The sequence below is a fragment of the Arachis hypogaea genome, chromosome 12 (assembly GCF_003086295.3).
Source record: "Arachis hypogaea cultivar Tifrunner chromosome 12, arahy.Tifrunner.gnm2.J5K5, whole genome shotgun sequence".
Classification (NCBI taxonomy): Eukaryota; Viridiplantae; Streptophyta; class Magnoliopsida; order Fabales; family Fabaceae; genus Arachis; species Arachis hypogaea.
Genome location: NC_092047.1, coordinates 93,426,430 through 93,442,529, shown reverse-complemented (window position 1 = coordinate 93,442,529; position 16,100 = coordinate 93,426,430). Strand labels below are relative to the sequence as shown.

The 16,100-nt window shown below is 29.8% G+C and overlaps 1 long non-coding RNA gene across 4 annotated transcripts; it reads left to right on the top strand.

Moving 5' to 3' along the window:
• Positions 1 to 2,286: 2,286 nt before the first annotated feature.
• Positions 2,287 to 5,528, top strand: LOC112727731 (uncharacterized). 4 transcript variants are annotated; one of them, XR_011868726.1, is made up of 8 exons: positions 2,287 to 2,541; positions 2,715 to 2,807; positions 3,044 to 3,335; positions 3,483 to 3,546; positions 3,679 to 3,875; positions 4,016 to 4,114; positions 4,213 to 5,002; positions 5,097 to 5,528. It is a non-coding gene; the product is annotated as an uncharacterized lncRNA (long non-coding RNA). The 4 variants fall into 4 exon arrangements; XR_011868728.1 differs by lacking the exon at positions 3,483 to 3,546; XR_011868725.1 differs by lacking the exon at positions 2,287 to 2,541 and having other exon boundaries at positions 2,656 to 2,807.
• The last annotated feature ends 10,572 nt before the right edge of the window (positions 5,529 to 16,100 follow it).

Genomic DNA, 16,100 nt, shown 5'->3' with positions numbered 1-16,100 from the left:
TACTATGAAGAGTAAACATAATATTTCCGGGCAATCAATCCTTGAAGAGCTACGAAACAAAGTGAAGACAAAAATTTGAGTTCGGAAGATGGTTTGGAGCAAATAAGTCTCAATGATGATGGGGATAAATCAAAGTGGTATTGATCTACCAGAACCTACTGCACCTATGAATAAAAAGGATGAAAATGAGCCACTGCTTGTGAAGGTCAAAGATAGGATTATTCAAACTCTAACTTGTCTTTTCAAGCAACTTGGAAATAGTATTGGTATCAAATTTTGTTGTCCAAATACTCTTATAAAATAAAATACATGTTACTATTGTATCTTTTTTAATCTCTTTTTAAGCAAATTAAGAGGCTCTGTCACCTTAGAACCTAGAACTGATTTCAGCTGAAATGGTTACCATTTTAAGGCATGGCCTTGGTTAGGTATATTTTGCTATTTATGTCTTGCTCGTTATATTATACAGCATTGTCTTTTCACCTACAATGTTAGATTGTTCTTTTCCGTTTTCATTTTCATTTATTGGTTTAGTTTTACCCAAATAACATTATGTGACTAAATATAGTTACTTTATTTTTTCAATCCACCGTCCTATAATCATTGCTCCTTTAATTTGCTTCAATTAATTCACCATAAGAACTGAGTATTTTAGTTTTTTTTTATTAAGTTGCCCCTCTGCCAAATCAAATCCGTTTATTTAGCCAATTTATGTGTTCTTCTAGTAAATTCCTTTTAATTTCACCAATCTCTATTGCGTTTATAGACAAAGTCCAATGGTGGTTGATTTTATTTTCTAGAAGTTATACTTGTGTTGGTTAATTTTTTTTCATTCTTTTTTTAATTTGTGTGCTTTAGTTTTTGTTCCCTTTAGTTTTGGTTCCTTCTCTATTTGCTCTGCACCTAGCCTATTTGTGTTTTTTCTGTCTTCTCTTGGATATGTGTAATTATATATATTTTAAAATGATTGGATACTGTGATATAGTGTTTTCACTTGTAGTCTTTATACATTTTATACATGATCAAGAACAATTCATATGTAGGATAAAAATGTAACTGATTGTGGTCGGCATTTGGCCTTAAATTGGTTCTTGTTGTTATACACTTTGTTTTAATAATATTATTTTTATCTTGATTAATCATGCATGAACAGACTAGCAATATATATGCTTACTTTGTTGTTAACCTCTTTTAGTGTAATGAAATCTTGAACTATACAATCTAATTTTCCGTTTCATTAAAGCCGCACTTGTTTAATTAGTAAGTTCAAGATTTTAGAAACAATTTCGAACCAACCGACCGTGTTTTTATTGTCCAATACTATGTTTAGTTTGGTACCGATATGTGTATGCAATTTAGATTAATTAGTGATATATATGTGTGCAACTAATTTGATAGATATAAGTTTGTCATCTATGCCGTTTTGGTTTTTTTTTTTTATTTTGGTTTAGTTTGACTTGACGTTCTTCCATGAATTCAGACATCTCTACTAGAGAAATCATCACTCGCAAGATGACAACAATTCAAGTTTGGCCCTTGAAAAAAAGTGAAAAATTCATGATGGAATTGGATGCAGATGGACAAGGTCAAGATAACGGTTCGAACCTGTTTGTGAAATTTTTTGGTCAAGTAGCTCGTCGAATTAAATTTTCTCCCATATCAATCAAAAGATGGGATAAGATGCCAGAAATAACACAAAAAGACGGTGGAAATTTATTGAAGTAAGTTTATTTCACTTTGATGTGCATTTTTATTGATTTGTTGTCATTTAATAATTGATTTCATTTATGAATTATTTCAAGAAAAAATTTAAGTTTGATTATGCTGCTGGTGTCAAATGGGCTTTCACTACAAGAAAAAAGCTTATTTTTCGACGCAAAAAATTGACGGCTATCTCTCTCGTCGATATTTTTCGACGGCTTGCTGTCGATATTTAAAAAAAGAAGATAATTAAAAATAAAATAATAAAATCGACAGTCTGGTCGTCGATTTTTTTATGCTGCATTAAACATTTTTTAACTATCGTCATATCATTGACGAAGCAGTAACAGAAAATACTTTTATTTTAAAATCGACGACCATGATGTCTATTTTTATATTTAAAATATCAACGACACTTCCGTTGATAAATTTGAACGGTCTAACTTCCTTTTTAAAATCAAATAAATGGTGTGAATTTAATGCATAAAATAAACGCAAAGCACGTTACTTTTTTTTTTAAATTAAAATCGACAAAAGCGGCGTCGATTTTTATTGCTAAAAAGCCCAACCCCGCGCCTACTTCCCGCCTCCAACTTCTGAACACAATTTTACCCCCAAATTCCTCATCAACCCTCATTTTACCGCAAATTCCTCACCAACCCTCATCTCCGCTGCCGGTGTCACAGTTGCGCTGCCGTCACTCCGTTTGCTCGCGCCGCCGTCGCGCTGTGTTGTTGCCGTGCTGTTGTCGCTCCTCTTGCTCGCGCCGCCCGTCGCTCCGCTGCTGCCGCGCTATCATCGCTCCTTCTCTCTGTTGCCGCCGTCGCTCCTCCTACTTTGGTCCTTCTCTGTTCTCTCTCAATTGATGGATGCATTGCTGGAATTTCAGCAATGGCCGTTACTGTTCATCTCCCTTCTGATTTTTCCCTCTACTTTTCTTTCTCTCAAATACCAAAAGGTTACTTCTTACTTTGCTCTAATCATAGCTCTCTTTTATTCTTTCTTTTTTTCAGTTTCAAATTTTTTTTTCTTCTTTTATGTTTCCGACTTCAACACCGGTTCCTGAGTTGAGAGCTCAATTCAATTCAATTCACCACCGAAGTCATGTACGAGATTCCTATTTGATTGTTTAGCAAATTTATTATTTTTGCATCGTTTTCGCTTCAGTTTCGTGACGTTACTTATTTTTCAGTTGAATTCGTTTGATTCTTATCACTTTTCAATTTTGGATGGTGTGATTTTGATATGATTTCCCTGAACATATAGCTGAGATTTCTGGTTTGGTTTTGTTTTGTTTTGTTTTTTTGGAAAACTAATTTAGTTTAAATGTTTAATTGAATAGGAAATGGAAACAGTTTTTTGTCGTTTTCGGTGATGATTTTGTGATTTCATTTCAACGGTTGTGGCTTGTGGGAAGTTATTGGTTGAGTTGAGAAAGCATGGGAAATGGAAATAAGCAGGGGAGGAGGAAGAAGAGGAGGAGTTTGAAGAACATGATGCAGTGCCTGTGCTCAGGGGAGCAGTTGAGATGAGAAGGAGGCATGGATGAGATGGCAGTTCAAAGGAGGTTGGATGCAGGAAATATCAAAGAAGCTGAATCGTCGTTGCGTGAGGCTGGCTGCTTGAATTATGAGGTTGGATACTGCACTAAATGATTAATTAGACTTTGTGATACGACTTGCTCTGTATTATTTACTCTAGAAGGATTGCATAATCATGTGTATTTTGCTTGCATGTATCCAAGTATTCATCATCTCATGCTTATTTTATTTTCTTCACAGGTATTTTCTATAGTAATGGTTCATCATTGGATGCAATAGCAGATACTGACTGATGTAGTTAGTGGTACTTAGTGGGAAAATTTTTCCAGTTTCTTTCTTGTTCTAACTAGTTCTGAAACCAAGACTAGTTGAGTGAAATCGTCTACTACTACAAGTGTAGAACTAGCTTGCTTGCTTGTTTGTTTTTGGTTGCCAGAATCACTTTGACCAAGAAAGAATCATTGAATGGCACCAAACAAGAGAGGATCATCAAGCTATGAGGGTAATGATGAGAGAGACCTTCAGCTCCCTCTTTGTAAACGAAAAGTAGCACTACCAGACACCCGGTACCTCTCTTCTCTTGATTCCACCAATGACATGGCGTTGATCTTGGAACCTGTAATTCGGAAAGTGGTGAGTATTTAATCTATTATCTGTTTATAGCTGAAGTGAGTTGGTTGTTTGTTTGTTTATTTCCATATTGAGAAACTAAACCTTAAGTTTTTGGAAGGAAAAAAAAGTGTTATTGATTGTTCTGTTTTCTCTTAAACCAGTTACAGGAGATGATGCCACCTATACTAGAACAGGTGATGCCACGTATGCTGGAACAGGTGATTCCACCTATACTGCAGCGTTACCTACCTTCCCCCATGGTATGTTTCCATTTTAACTATGTTTGTGTACATATATCTCGTTTGTATAGAGAACCATGTATTTAATTAGAAATATTCTTTTTGTGATTCAAACTTAGTGATGGATTATCGGTCAGGGGGCAGATTAGTCTAGCAGCTGGTAGAGGCAGATCATTGCAGTTATGTCTGATGAAAAGGGTTGCCTGCAACCATTTTCACACAGATCAACATCACAGCAGAGGACAGTTCCCCGCTCCAGGTTGCAGTGTGTGATGCCACAATTCAGAACACCAAGGTAACAAAGGGAGATGGTCCCTCCTTGAAGGTGCAGCTGTGTGTCCTGAAGGCTGATTTTGAAAGTGAGGATTGGACTGCTGAGGAATTTAATAGCAACATAGAAAGTCCAAGAGAAGGAAAAGGACCATTACTCAAAGGAGACACGGTTATTACCATGGAAAATGGAGTTGGCTCTCTCCCATACCAATTATTCAAAATTCTATCTTCTACTTCTCGCCCCAACGGCTACTTCAACTTCCCCTTCTCTCTCTCTCTCTCTCTCTCTCTCTCTCTCTCTCTCTCTCTCTCTCTCTCTCTCTCTCTCTCTCTCTCTACAAAATGAAGCACTTCATGCTGCCCAAAAACGCGAGCCTAAGGGACGCTTCCGCCGCGGAGCTCCTCAAACAGAGGCCGAGCAACTCTCGCAAGCACAAACCCTCAAAAGAGAATGACCCTCCCTCAGATCCCAATATTTTCGCTGTCGCCGCTTCCGATTCAAAGCCTTCGCCGGCCAAATTGAAGAGCCCCCTGCCTCCAAGACCTCCTTCTTCCAATCAACTGAAGAGGAAGCTCAGCGCCGATGCTTTTGCTGACAACTCGGTCCCCACCGGATCCTCCGATTCCGGTGTTAGGGTACTTCACTGTCTCCTCTGCTTGATATAGTAACAGTCAATACTGCAATTTTGATGAACTGATTAATTTATAAATTTATTTTTGGTGTCACTAGGTTGTTGTGAGGATGAGGCCACTGTGCAAGGACAAGGATGAATAGGATCCTATAGTTCAGAAGATCTCTGATGATTCGGTGTCGATGAATGGCTAGACTTTCACCTTCGATTCGGTTGCAGATATGGAAGCTACGCAAGCATGGTTTAACTTTCTATTTGACCCAAAATTTGATTATCTGTAGTGTTTTTATCTTCTTTTGTTCTTGTAATAATGCATAGAAAATGAGAAGGGTAGTTATGATAATGTATACTGATAGCTATAGTGATTGGAAAAGAAAAACTGTAGAAAGAATTTGAAAAGAAATGATTTAGTTAATTAATGAGGATAGGATTTTCAGAGCCTCGCACTGGTGATTGTCTTTGTCTTTTTCTCTACACTACTAATGATATGATATGATACATCAAATAGTATGTAGTGCTTTGATTCCTGATATGCGTGCTCGTCCTTTTGTGATTGTTGGAGAGTTATTTAACAGATTATAAAGTCTCACAAATTTAAAGTCATCACTTCTGAATTCTGATGCTCAACTGCTCTTTAGTTTTGACTAATTTAATTTAGCTTTTTGAATTATCTCTAAAAGTATAATGTCTAATTATAAAGTCATCACAGATTTAAAGTCATCACAGCTAAATGTTTTGTTGTGTTTTAAATATTTTATATTATTAGTGGATTGCAATTTAAACGAATATAAGTCTAAATTTAGTTATTTATTTTGTCTTGAATCTTTATATTAGAGAACTATTTATTATTTTGATAAGTTTGTAAATTTATTATCTAATATTTAAAAGTTTATTTGTATTAATTGTTTACTATTTTTTAAATAGAAAAAATAATTAAAACATATAACTATTAAAATCGACGGCAGAGTGGTCGCTTTTTAAGTTTAAAATAGACAAAAAAAAAAAAAACAAAATATAGACACAGAATTTGTTGATATCTAAATAATTAAATCGACGGCAATTATGTCGATTTTATTGAATCAAATATCGACGAAAATGACGTCGATTTTATTTAATAATATCGACGACAATGTTGTCGATTTTAATAAGGTAAAATTTTCACACTCATATTATAGACAGAAACGCTATCGATTTTATTAGAATTTTGAAAAATCGACGGGCTTAATAGCAACCACCTACGCCGCTTATTTTGCCGTCGAATTTTAATATTATCGACGGCTTAGCCGTCGATTTTAACGATGTTTCTTGTAGTGTTTGAGGACCTTAGGTGATAGATGGAAGGCCCATAAATATAATTTACGAGGACAATACTTCTATCATAACAAAAGAAAGGCATAAATTCTAGCTGCGAATTCCTCAGACATACCACCTGTTGAATGGACTGCTTTTGTAGATCATTATATGGACTCTACAACAAAGGTAAATACTTATTCTATACTTTTTTTTATTGAATATTGGCTATGGATATCTGGTAACATTTATTTACTAATTTTTTGTTCTTGAAAATCATGGAAACAATGTTTGCAAAACGTCAAAAATCGTAAGAAGCTTATAGTTTCACATGGCGGTGGAAGTAAAAGAAATGCTAGAAGAGCAACTCAGATGGTAGTTTTTTTTATTATGCCTAGTACTATTATACTATTTTTATAAAATTAGCATTTATAATTAAATTTGTGATTACCTTTAATATTCTATTTATTGTATTAGGAGAAAAAATTGGGAAGACCTGTATGTCGAAACGAGGTTATTATATCAACTTTGCTAAAGAAATATGGGAATTATGTAAGCGGAGAAGGACAACGATTAGCTGTGAGTGTCTGAATTTTTTTATACGGCTGTATATTTTTTCTAATGCATTAATTATGTGAATACTCTACTCCAATGTGATGTATATTTGTTTGTAGAAAAAAATAGTAGAGCATTTGCCTCAAGATCAAGAGTGTACTGTCACTGAAGGTATTCATTCAAAAGTCTTGGCTCATCTAAATGATGCGATTGAAAAAGTCTGTGGTCTTGAGAATGGTAAGCGAGTACTTGGTTTTAGTAATGCTACATATCTCAATGGTTTTGGTAAGTGAAAGCGCATCTTTAGAGCTACAAATTGCGAAGGTTCTAACAGTTCATCGCAACAGCATATCGCAAATTTAGAGAAACAACTTCAAAAAATTAAAGATCAAGTGGTAACTCTTCACAAATTTTTACGACAAAAGTACGGGCCACGTGTTTTTGGTAGTGACTCTTCAAATTTCATTCCTTAAATTGTGTTTAGTTATCTTATATCCATTCTGTTAATACCTCATATTTTCTCTGATTGAGTCCGAAGTCCTATATAATTAAAGTATACCAAATAACTATTTCAATATGTATCATCATATTATTTCAAACAATAGCTTTAAATTCTTAAACTTCGGAACAACCAAGAAAATCTTGTCAAGGCCGGGAGTCTTAGCAAATGGTGTTGGAATTTTTCTCCCTATATAAAAAAATTGCGACGATAAAATACTAAAAATATAAAAAATAGATTTAATTACTTTTTAGTTTTTATAATTTCATTAAATTTATCATTAAGTTTATATACATTTTTTTCTTTCATTGAGGTCATTCCTACATCACTTTTAATTTATAATTAGGTCTTTTTTCATATAAAAAAGATTAAAACTAATAATATTTCTCCTAAAAAATATGTGGTCAAAAATCTAACTAAGTTTTTAATTATAAGTACCTTTAATTTATAAAAAAATATTAATCTAATTACAAAATTAAAAATAATATAAAAATTTAATTAAAAAATAAAATATAAAAATTTAATTATAAATTTAGTAAAATTATAAAAAATAACGAAATAATTAAACCTAAAAAACAAAAGAAGAGAATGAAACAATGAGATTATTGATGTTTTCCGTTTATCTTTTTCCTCCCAAGCATTTTAAGAAAAATAATTGAGTCTTAAATTATGTTTAGTTATTATTTCAATTTAAAAAAAATTATATTTTATATTTTATTATTATAAAAATGAATTAGACTTCTAATTATTATTATTCTATCTAATTACTTTATGTCTATGGAACAATATATAAAACACTTTGCACTAAAAGGTAGTTGGAGGGAGTAATTAAAGTCTAAGGATATAAAATATCTAGTAATAATATATATTAATAGAATAAAAAATGAGAACCAAAAGTCAAGCAATTCAATTATAGAAAAGCATAGGTAACTAACAATTTTTTTAAACAATGTGTAAATAATGTGAATTAATAAGGTTAAAAGAGTAAATTTAATTAAAAGCATTAAATTAAAGTGTAGTGTATTTTTATTTGATTGGTAATTATTCATGTTATTCAAGATAGTCATTATTTACCTAGCATCTCCCTTCAATTATCTATCTCTCTGAATTCTGAGATGAATTAATCTTCTCAAACAATTCTCTATACCCACTTTCCTACAGATGAAGAGACAAATCAAGTTTGTGCTCCTTCTCTCTTCTAATGCCAACATTACTATTACTGCTTCTTATGCTACTTTGCCATTTACCACAATACCCTTTCTCACCATCATCATAAAAAAACCCATTACTATTGCTTGAAATTCTTCTTCCCTGAAGAAATGGATAGTTTCCAAATCTAGGTGCACCATTATTTGATCCAAACTGTTCATTTATTTGATTGTTTTGAAGACAATGAAAATTAGCAGCATGGGCAGTGATGAACATTGAAGGGTTACTATTCAAAACCCCAAGTTGGTGTAGTGTTGGTGCAAAAGCCATAGGTGGTGGTGGATTTGGAGAAGGTTGAGAATATTTTTGGGATCTCCTTGCAGCTGTTCTCTCTTTTTTGTGAGCATTTTGGTGCCCTCCTAAAGCTTGGGAACTGTAAAATGTTCTTGAGCAAAATAGGCATGGAAAAATCCTTCTTGTTGCATCTTCTCTTGGGCTTTCTCCGCCAACTTTTGTTGGTTTTTTCTTATCTCCCATCTCTGTATTATTCGTAAAAAAAAAAAGGAAATTAACTATAATGGAACTTCAACCATCAAATTTTATTTATAGTTTTTTTTTAATCTAAAATATTTCATCTATTTCAAAATAATAGTTTTCATACATTGAAAAAATGAATAGTTAGACACAACACACATCTAAGTACATTATTTTATATATATATATATATATATATAGAAATGTGAAGGTGACAATTAAAATGAAAGGACTAAGATGTAAGAAAATTAAGATATAGCACTACCACATGCATGATGGAATGAATACCTGAGTCCTGAGGAATATGAGAGCAAATCAAGATGAATTGGAGGAGAAAAAATAAGAATGGTTGGAATATAAATAAATGTAAGCTTTCAAACAATAGAAGTGTTTCAATATGTGTAGAGATTTGGGTCTGTTTCTTTGCTTTTGACTTGATCAAGTTGGTATATATAAAGATAACGAAGACTAATTAAAGAGAGTTGGAAACAATGAAGACTGCAGATTGGATAATACGGGGTAGGAGAAATAATATATGTAGATTTTTTAATATTAAAAGTAATTAATAAAAATAATAATAATAAACAATTTATTTATATGCTATATATATATAAAATAGTATAAATATTATTACTTTATGCAGGTAAGGGATAAAACACAGAGGTATATGTATGGGGCTGAGAGCATAAGACAGAGAGAGATAAGAAGAGGATCATTCCATTTTCCAACTCAAAAGCATTTTGCTCTCCAACCAATCGATCGCGATGCATTCGTCTTAACTCTTAACACGCAGAAAAATTCTATGTGTGTTTAGATTGGCATTTGTTGGAGTTTAAATGATAATTCTCACTTGTATCTGACATACATTCACTTTAGCTGTTTTTTCTAAGCACTTGCTCCCGATTTGTTTGGTTTTACCAAAATGAATTTGCAAACACTAAATAATTTTTAAAAGATGTTACGTAAACAACGAGCTAAAAATACAAAATATATAAAAAAAAATAGTATTATCAAAATAAAAATATCAATATCCAATCTCATGTATATCATGCTATATGAAAACATGTATATGTATTTAATGTTTATAAAAAAAATTTGATTATTTTACAGTAAAAAATCTAATTATGCGTGCTATTATGATAAGTTTAACTATTTTATTACAATAATTTAATTATTTTAGAGGTTAATACTTATATATATATATATATATATATATATATATATATATATATATATATATATTCGGTGCAGAATTTCATATGTGAATTTAACCTTTTTTTTCCTGATTTTACCAAAAAAAGATGTGTAATTAATTTTAGGATTTTGTTAGTTCTAAGAATATATAATAAACATATCATAAAAAATAGAATTAATAGTTAAATTAGTCTCTAAAAAATAAGACATTTTTCAAATTCATTTCAGGAAGATTTTTTTAATCAAATTGATCATTCAAAAATTGCAAATTAATCATATTTGTCCTTCAGGCACTCTATTAATATTTTTTTTCACAAATTGATGTTATAAAACGTTAATTGATAACATATAATACCAGATATGTCTAATTGGATATTGACCAAATATGTTTATGAAAAAATATTAATTTAGTCATTTTTTCTAATTACAAAAATCTTATTCCTAATATGACCTAGTGACTAAGTTGATAGATTTTTGTAAACATATTTAGTCAATATCTAATTAAATATGTGATGTGTCATGTATGCTATCAGTTAATATTTCATAGTATCAATCATTGACGAAAATTGTGAATGGAATAACTGAATAACAGATATGAGTAATTCGTAATCTTTGAAGGACCAATTTAATTGAAAATATTTTTTAAGGATAAATTTAATTATTAGCTCTAAAAAAATATTTTATAAAAATTATTGTAAAAATAAATTTTTTTAATTTATAATACATTGAATATCTTAAAAATATTTTATTATTATATTTTTAAACTACATCTTTAAAACACAAGTTAACTAAATTCTTAATTTTAATATAGAAATAAAATATAGTGCTTAAAATGACTTTAATGTGAAGAGTAGTTGGGGGAAATAAAAGTAAAGTAAGAGAGAATGTTTAAAGATGTGGTGGTGTGAGTCTGAGTATGACTGAGAAGGTGATTGGGAGGATAGTTCGGTAGTCCATCAGATAATCTGACATCCAACAACAACGGCAGCTTTGACCAATCACAATTCAGAGACAAGTCTTATTTGTCAGCACTCTCCACAACAAGCTTTGTCTTCAGTCTTGAATATGCTGCTGCAACTCTTGCTTTGAATTCTTCACTTTCTCCTTTTCTAATTTCTGTCGCACATAATAAATTATGGGATCTCCCCCATACATCTAGTAAGATTTCATTTATTACATAGATTTAACAACTCGCTAAAATAAAATGAATTAATTTTTATATATAAAAAAGTATTTAATACAAAATTTTAAAACTTAATATTAAATTAAATAAAATTATAAAGACATTATGTATTTAGTTTATGAAAGAATTTATTATCTAATATATATATTTAGCAAACTTAAATATTACAGTACAAAAATAAAATTATTAAATGTAATACAAATATAAATATAATATTTTAATAATTAAAATAACATCTATTTTTTCATAAATCATGACATTATGTATTTTTAATATTATTATTATAACATAAAAAAATTTTAAAAGATGTAAATTGTCAAAAAAATGATATATAAGTACAAAGACAGTATATAATTGATAATTGATAAACAAAATTAGATAAAAATTAAAAAAAATTAAAAAATTATAAAAATCATACATTATAATGTTTTAAGAACATATAATGAGTAAATTGTTTAGTAAATTAAAATAAAGAATTGTAGCCATCAACTAAATTTTTTAAATAATTGTGCAAAATATTAATAAGAATAAAAAAAAAGAGTGAAAAGTATACAATTATGTGAGAGAAGATAAAAAAGATGTTCAAAGTAAATGTTGAGTTATATAATAAATATGAATAAAAATAAAAATAAAAAGAGATAATAAATTAGATTTTATTAACTAATTTATATCTACTGGTGATTAGTGTCTATTTAGCTGCTTATTTATTGTATTTAAAAAATATATTTTTTCTATAATTGTAAAAGACTTTTGTTAAGATTATCTCTTATTTTATTTTTTTTTAAATTAAAATAGAATTAAATTTAAATTTTAAATTTTAAAATACAAAATTTTATATTTTTACTAAAGTTATGTTGATGGAGCAGTAGAATTACCCTGACGGGTATTAATAGTTTTTGTTTTTTTTTTAAATTCATAAAAATAATTTATAAGAATGTAAATACCAATCAATATTAATTTAAAAAATCATCTTTAAATCCTAAGCAATGTAACCGAAAGGTCATCGCATCCATACTTCCTAAGATTTAAAAAAAAAATTTCATATTTTTATAATTGATTGAATAGACAAATAATGACGACAACATTATAATTTTAATAAATAAAGCAAAATAACTTATCAATATATATTAAATTATTGATTTTGGTTAACACTTAAAAGTGAACACTTTAAAAATAACTAAAAAAAAATTCAAAAATCTTATGTGAATCAATAAGTATATAAAATATTATGTATTTCTATTAAAAAAATAATATCAATATAAATAAGAGAAATATAAATATCAGGATAGTCAATAAATAATTAAGAAAGAATAAAAAAATTGTGAATATTAAGAGTTAAAATAATAAAAAAAAAAAGAAGAAGAAAAATTTAGATATTTATTGGGTTATTCCTCTTGAATAGAATAGAGTTAAGCAAAAATATAGCCGTTGTAATTTGAAAACATATCTAAAGATAAAATTAAAAAATAATTTAAATATTAAATTGATATTTTTTAAGAGAATTTTCAAATAAATAAATAAATAAATAATATTAAAGACAATTAAATAAAAATTAAAGAGATAAATTACAAGTAAGTAATCAAGAATTACTTTTTTAAAAATATTATTATTTGCTTGCATTTGAAAAAAAAAAGCCAAAATAGATTACAAAGAAAAATTGACGGTAAAAAAGAAACGGTAAAACAAATATTTATCTAAAAAATATTTTAAAATAAATAATTAATAGCATATATTAATTAAATAATATTATAAATCAAAAATTTAATTTATTATTTCATAATATAATTTTTTAAAAAATACAAATATGTATATAATGACTTCTTTATTTATGTTTGTTACTAAAAGTGAGACTAAATTGTAATTCAGAGTACAGTATTTTTCGGTGAATATTAAACCATATAAATCAATACTTTTTTTTATTGCCCACGGTATCCCCCAATCATACAGGTCAATGACTAATCCGTTGCGGATCTGAGATTCATTTAAGGGTCTGCCGCTGGTTAATGAGTTGCTGCATACACAAGGCGTGATTCGAAACCCCGACACTAGCTTAAGCGGATGAGTGAGCTGACCACTCAACCAACCCAAGTTAGTTAATTTTTTCTTTTCTTATTCTCATTCTTTTTGTTCATATGCTGGCCCAAAATTTAAAACCAGGTCCAAAATAACTAAAGTCTATTTCAGAGTCCAAAACCACTGTCTTTACACACCCAACCTCATTTATACGATTTGGCTGGCAGAATTTTAACTGCTCCTACAAACATGCTCATATATTTAAATATTAGATCCCAACAACCTCTAGATAAAAGGGATAGAATAACCACCCACCAAGTTATAGAAGGATAAGTTACATAAAGATAACAAACTTATCTTTTCTGCTATATAAATACCCTATGAAGTTCAGGTATTTCTCAACTCTAATCTATTAAAAAATCTGTCTAAAATCCTTATTAACTTAAGCATCGGAGTCCTTTGCAAATGTCAACTCCCAATTTTTCTGAAGAGCTCGGATGACTTCACCACACCAGAGGAGACGTCAATATTATAATACAAAGGAACTTGGACCTTATGTTTAGATCCAAATCACTAATTTTAGGTAATTCTCAGAATACTTTCTAAATTTCATAAATGATAAAATAATTTATTTTTAGCCAAAGATTTACTAAAGCATATATTTTTCTCCTTAAAAATCACTTTATTTCTTATTATCCATATAAACTATATGATCGCAAAAAATATATAGTCCATCTTTTTTCAATCTTTCTTGACTTAATCTAATATAAATAAAAAGTTACAAAGTTGTAACCACTTTTCATAGTTTTCCATGAAAATAGAATTTTTTTTATGATAACTTGTAATTCTTTTGTCATGTTCAATCGTGGGTCGTTTCACTTCTTACAATTTTAGTGAAGACAAAAGATAAATAAAAATATTTCAATATATAATTAATTTAATAAGTAGTAGAAAGATATAGAGAGATAAAAGAAGAACATAATAAAAGTAGATGAATACCTAAAAAAAATGAATGGAATAAAAAAAGAATGATTTGAATGGAATAATGAGTGTATTATAAAAATAAATTTAGTTGTATAAATTATCTTTTTTTGATCACTTATGAAATTTCATCCATGATGAATGACCTCTTTTAAATTCTCTTGTAGCAAACTTAAGAACCACTTCCATATGTCTATACACTCATTAGAGATAATAGCATATGCTATAATAAAGAAGTGATTATTGGCATCTTGTTCCACTGCACTAAGAAGGTGACCTCCATAATATCCTTTCAAGAACAGTCATTTAGACCAATTAAAGACCTACAACTCTGCTTAAAATTTCTCTTGCAAACATCTAAACTTATATATAATATATCAAATAGTGGCAAAGACTCAGGCTATAGAATTGTTTTCATCAATACTGTGGATCCGAAGTTACTCTTATGTAGTTTTAACAAATAATCTCTAACTTTGTCATATTATGCCCTTTCATTACCAATAACTACCTCTCTAGCAACTTTCAAAGCCCTAACAATCATTCTTGAATTAAATTGGACATTATACTCTTCTATCATGTGATTTATTGTCTATCTTGATTTCATGTCAAGATGGATGAATAGTCTTTTAATGAGCTTAGATGCAACTCATCCCCTATTATCCATGTTGCTGTCATAATCTATAGCACATATATGTTCATCTATTAAGGTCTTTACTTAGAAATACCTACTAGCATTATTCCATGATGTTAATATCAACCATGGATAGTCCTCAGTTGAACATGTTGTTCTCAACGTATGCTTCTCATTTTTAATTTAGAATGCATCCTTTCACTCAAAAATAAATAGTCTTTCAAAGTCTTTTTGAACAATTTGATTACTAAAAACAACTGTCCAACCTTAAAGACAACTTTTTCATACTCAGTATCTTCATTAAATGAGTCATGAATTGTCCTCCCTTCATCCTTAAAAGAAATTGGACTATTGAAAGCCTCACTTATATACTCATAGGGTTTATCATAATGACTATCCATTTTCGCATTAGTTAGGACTGAACTGGGGTTATTAAGCCCATTATCCACATTAGGAATCTCACCCTCCTCTGACCCACTTAGATGCCCAACTCTTTGCTCTGTTGATCAAACTCTAAGATTAGGTATAGTCCCATTATTCGGACCTTTCATTCCCTCATTGACCATTCCATCTCTTAAGATATGCCTTCTTCTAATACTAGAATATTTTCTAAAAGTCCTTTTCTTAGCTGTTTTTGGTGACAAACTTGGCCTGCTACTAGATGGACCCGTCTTATTACTTCCTTTCTTCTTAGGTGACACTCCTTCTTTTGACACGCTATTCTTCTTATTTCTTAGCTCTTTATCAGTACTCTTATCTTCTGTCATAACCAACAACTTTATTACACATCTTCTTATTAGCTGAAACTCCCTTTTTTGACACTTTTTTTCTTTTTTTTCTCATCACTACTGCTTAAATATGTCTCATGTAACACCCTAATTAGCCTAAGCTTTACCTCGCGTCATAAAGCAAAGGTTAATCAGAGATTACGACAGTCCTAAGCTTATACATACATATATATATATAGAAAGAATAGTATAAATCTAGAAGCCCGATGAAAAATATAGCTCAAAACAGGATTTGAAAAGCGCAAACGTACTAACGAAGCTACTATCTTAAGGCACAAGAAACTG